This window comes from Octopus bimaculoides, chromosome 2, assembly GCF_001194135.2.
Source record: "Octopus bimaculoides isolate UCB-OBI-ISO-001 chromosome 2, ASM119413v2, whole genome shotgun sequence".
Taxonomy (NCBI): Eukaryota; Metazoa; Mollusca; class Cephalopoda; order Octopoda; family Octopodidae; genus Octopus; species Octopus bimaculoides.
This window is the reverse complement of record NC_068982.1, coordinates 174,087,183-174,092,182: the sequence shown is the minus strand read 5'-3', so window position 1 is coordinate 174,092,182 and position 5,000 is coordinate 174,087,183. Positions and strand designations below refer to the sequence as shown.

Here is a 5,000-nt window from a genome sequence, read left to right as displayed (position 1 = left end):
AGCTAACACATAGAGGGGACAAAGAAGGACAGACAAAGGGATTAAGTCGATTACACCGATCCCAGTGCGTAACTGGTACCTATTTAATCGCTCCCGAAATGATGAAAGCAAAGTCGACTTCGGCGGAATTTGAACTCAGAACGTAAAGAGAGACGTCATACCGCTAAGCATTTCGCCCGGCGTACTAACGTTTCTGCCAATTTGTCACCTTATGATTTGTATATATTAATGAAGAAATGACAGGCTGTATTGTAGTTGAAGTCGGTGTCAAAGAAGGCTGAATTATGTTCCTATTCCTCTTCAGCTTTGTTTTAGATAGTGGAACGTTGATTGAGAAGGAAATGAGCTCAATGTTAAAATAGAGCAATGTTAAAATCTGGATTTTACCAACGATTTTTGTGCAATGCTTTCAGTTAATGACAACATTTCGCATTGTTTCATTTTGGTTTAACATTTTGGTTTAAACGACGTTCGTCATATTCTATTAAGCTCAGAGCATGAAGTTTCTAATACATTCCATTAAAGGTGTCTGTGCAGTATTTATGTGGCACATAAGGATCTAATCATCACCGTAGAAATACTCAAGGGAACAGGACAGAAGGAATTAATGGTGAGTAATGCTGAGGAAAAGAATGTTAAGATGGCTGGATCATTTATTGAAAATGGACAATGGAAGGAAGCATAAAACGCATAGAGTCTGAATTTCATCGTGGATAACGAACAGAAGGTAGGCCTAAGTTGATATGGCAAAAATGAATAGAAGCTCTGAAAAGCGATAAAAAAGAGTTGGCTTGACACATAATAAACGTAACCCAATAGCAGACATGGTATCGTGGGCAGGTCGATGTGCAGTGGCACGTGAACGAATTAAGGTTAACGCTAAAGATACCCTGGTATATTAGAAGAGGTAAGTTACGTCCCTTTATATAGAACGTAATACAAACAACTAAATACAGTAATTTACTGATCAGTCACATTTCTTCCTAATAATGAAAATGATGATTTCTAAGATAGACACATAGCCACAAGTTTTGCGTGAGAAATTAAGTAGATTAGTACATACCTCGTTATCGACTCGGATTATGTGGTTGATAATGTTGGAATTGTCGAATTTGAACGCAGATCGCAACACGATATTAAGTAAATAACTCTTTCTACCATAGGTACGAGGTCTGAAATTTTGGTGGAGACGCTGCTGGATTACATTGACTCAAGTCCTCAACTGGTACTTATTTTATCGACCCCGAAATGATGAAAAGCAAAGTCGACCTCGGCGGAATTTGAACTCGAAACGTAAAAACAGACGAAATACCACTAAGCATTTTGTCCGATGTGCTAACAATTATGTTAGCTTCCCTCCTTATTTTGTCGAGTAAATGATAACTTAAAATGTTGGTACAAGGTCAGCAATTTCGGAGGAGGGGCTAGGTCGATTAGATCGACCCCCATTGCTCAATTGGTACGCATTTTATCGACTCCCAAGAGATGAAAAGCAAAGTCGACCTCGGCTAAATTTGAACCCAGAAATGCCGCTAAGCATTTTGTCCGGGGGTGCTAATGATTCTGTTAGTTTGCCGCCTTATTGTGTTAGGTAAATAATCCTTTCTACCATAGGGAGAAGGTCTGAAATTTGGCGGGAGGGGACTAGTCGATTACATTGACTCCAGTGTTTCACTGGTGCTTGATTTATCGAGCCTGAAAGGATGAAAGGCAAAATAGACCTCGGCGGAATTTGAACTCAGAACGTAGCGACGGGCGAAATATTGTTAAGCATTTCATCTAGTTCGCTAACGATTCTGCCAGCTCGCCGCTTTATGTTAAGTAAATAATGCTAGACACTTTGTTCAGCTTCACACTGATTTTGTTATACGTCACGTTAGAGCAACAATAAAGACGATGATAATGGCGATAATGATAACGATGAAGTTGATGGTGATGATGATGATGATAATGATAATAATGATGATGATGATGATAATAATAATAATAATAATAATAATAATAATAATAATAATAATAATAATAATAATAAGAAGAAGAAGAAGAAGAAGAAGAAGAAGAAGAAGGAAAGAATGACGACGACGACGACGATGATGATGATGGTGATGATGATGAATATATGAAGAAGAGAAAAGAGAAGCAGTGTATGTGGTTGCAGAGAAGGAGGAGAGTTGTAGTTTACTAAAATCCATTGACAATCAAAAGGTTTTCCAATATGAATTATTGAACACACGGAAAAATATCTCATAAACCAAGAAAAATAACAGGTAAATCATTTAATTCCAATATTCTATATTTATGAATCAAATGGAAGAGTAAATAAACATCATCGTTATTTCTAAACCGGAGAATTCTATAATTATATGAATGAGTTAATTTATTGAAATGACATTCACGTAAAAGGAATAAAATTTCATATAAAACTGATATTGTTATAGAAAGAATAATATTTATTTGTTTATATCGCACACAGATACATAAGTACAATAAATAAAGCAAATTACTTAAGCTTTCGGTATCGCAGATGGCAATGAATGGATTATAATGAATAGATGATAATGAATCAGCCTATTCAGTCTTCTAAACTCAAAAATTGAGAAAACACTATTATAAGCATTAACCGAGCTAGTTATTGAAGTAGCTGAAATCTCGAATTGAACCTTGATCAATGATTCCACTTTGCTGGTAGTTTGCAGTTGCACCCACTTTCCCGAAATGCTTAAACAATCGTATGTATTTACCAAACATAATGGTTCGATAAATCTGTTCGTTTTCATGTCTTTGTCAGAACAAGAAGAGAAGTGCGCATGATCTTTGAAGAGCCTCTGAAGCTGAAATGAGAAAAGAGAGGAAGAAAACATGAACATGGATTGCGGCTGTAAGAAGTAGCGCATCAAGGTCTCTTGTTATTTTCGAACTAGAAACTTAATCCGAATGCTTATACAAAGTAGATTCCACCAAAGACACCCAACTAGCATGTGGTAGTCTCACACCGGATGAAAAATACGGTTTACTACTTATCAGTTGTACAACTTTTCGCCATCAACCTGATCGACTTCCCTCTTTAGGAATTTTATTGTTATCTGTGTTAACTTAGGATGATACCAGAAGATTCACACCAAAACGTCTGGATTCGAACTAAGATCAGATATTTCAGTATCATACCAATAAATCCTTTTTGATAGAGATTATCTACTGAAATTAAACTTTTGTGACTTAAAAATAGATGTTTAAGCTGTTGGTCGTCGATTGGGTGTAGGGTAAGAAACATGAATCCAGTAAAATGATACAAACTGAGCCAGTGATTTTGATCTCAGTTTCAATTCATCATGACAGCTGGAAATTTTCTAGAGATGCCGTCCGCATGATACATAAACTTTTGGGGGAGTACTACCATGCTTATTGTGGTGTGTAAAGAAATTCCGATGAATTAAAATAACATAGGTATTGAGGAGATTAAAACATTGATATAACGTGATTACACATTTTATGCACTCTACTGAAGTTGCGTGTGCCAAGGAATTGCCACGCGCACATATTTGAGAAACAAGCAATATTTCTGAGATCGAGACTGTAAAATAAATCTGTTGGCATGGTTCGAAATACATATCTATCACTTGATGCTAATTCTCATTGCAAAAACCACTGGAAGTTATTGGTTAATCAGAATATGAATACATATTAGTTTTATAACATGTTTTCTTGTGTATTGTTGTTGAAAATATCAAATCAGGATGTGAAACTCTGCTATGTAATGCAAATAATAGAAAATGGCTTCTCAGTACTCAAATCCAACGAAAAAGGACAAAAGTCAGCACCCAATGAAAAGAAAGAACTTACCACCAAACTAGGACTACACCTGCAAAATTTTATGTTGTGTATTTGGTGGGATGTGACAGGTGTCGTCTATCATACAATTTTAAACCAAAACGCGGAATAGTATCGTCGTTATTTGAAAGCATTGTGCAAAACATTGCAGAAAAAGCGCTCAACATTGGTTAATTGTAAATTCTTACACGATAATTCAAGACTCTATATTAATCAAGTTACTCAAGCAAAGATTATGGTAATAAATATGGAAGTTTTACCTAATTCTCGTTACCCTCCTGATGTTACTACATTTGACTATCATCTTTTCAATTTATTGCAACATTTTTTAAGGGAAAACAATTTATGAATTTTGAAGAAACTAAAAATGATATGGAGTGTTTCTTTACTTCAAAACCTGAAAAATTTTACCCTCGAGGGAATACTATTTTCATAAAATATATCAATGAAGACCAAAGAAGCATTTGCTTCTTTTTCACCTTAAAATGTATCAGGACTTTTTTTCCAGCCTAATACACGCACGTTGCTGGGCCTTTGTTTACATGTAAGGATCTGGGATGCCTGTGTATTGTGGTATGGATCTGAGCGCGGATGCAGTTTTTTTTTATGTGCAGCTAAACAGAGTTTAAATTAACGTTAAAAAAATGATAAAGTAAAATGATTAATCAAAGTGATTATTACTTGTAGTGAATCTTTTGGCATGCTGTACGTGTGCATCACAATAGAGTTCGGGTGGCGTTGAAGCATCCGACTGGAAATGGGTGAAAAGAACCAGGAAAAGGAGAAAGTAAACAAAGAAAAAATATAAGGAATTATAACCATACACAGCAGCAATAATAAAAATTACCTAAAACATCACAAAGATGTGTGTATAGAGAAAATATTAATAATAAAAAATGACACAACAAAAATATTGACAACAGAAATAATAGAATAATAAATATGACAGTGCAGAGATGTAAATAAAATTTCTACATAAATTTCTGTACTTTTGTATAAAAAAAATAATGAAAATGAAGAGATATGAATTAGAATAGAAATCTCAAACGATGTAATGTGTGCGTGTGTGTCTCTATGCATGTAAGTACGTACGTATGTATGAATGTATATGTACACACACACACACACACACACACACACACACACACACACACACACACACACACACACAC

The 5,000-nt window shown here is 35.1% G+C and overlaps 1 pseudogene; it reads right to left on the bottom strand.

The window, feature by feature from the left end:
* LOC128247085 (histone-lysine N-methyltransferase SETMAR-like) overlaps positions 1-5,000 on the bottom strand; it is a 94,366-nt pseudogene that overhangs the window by 87,650 nt on the left and 1,716 nt on the right.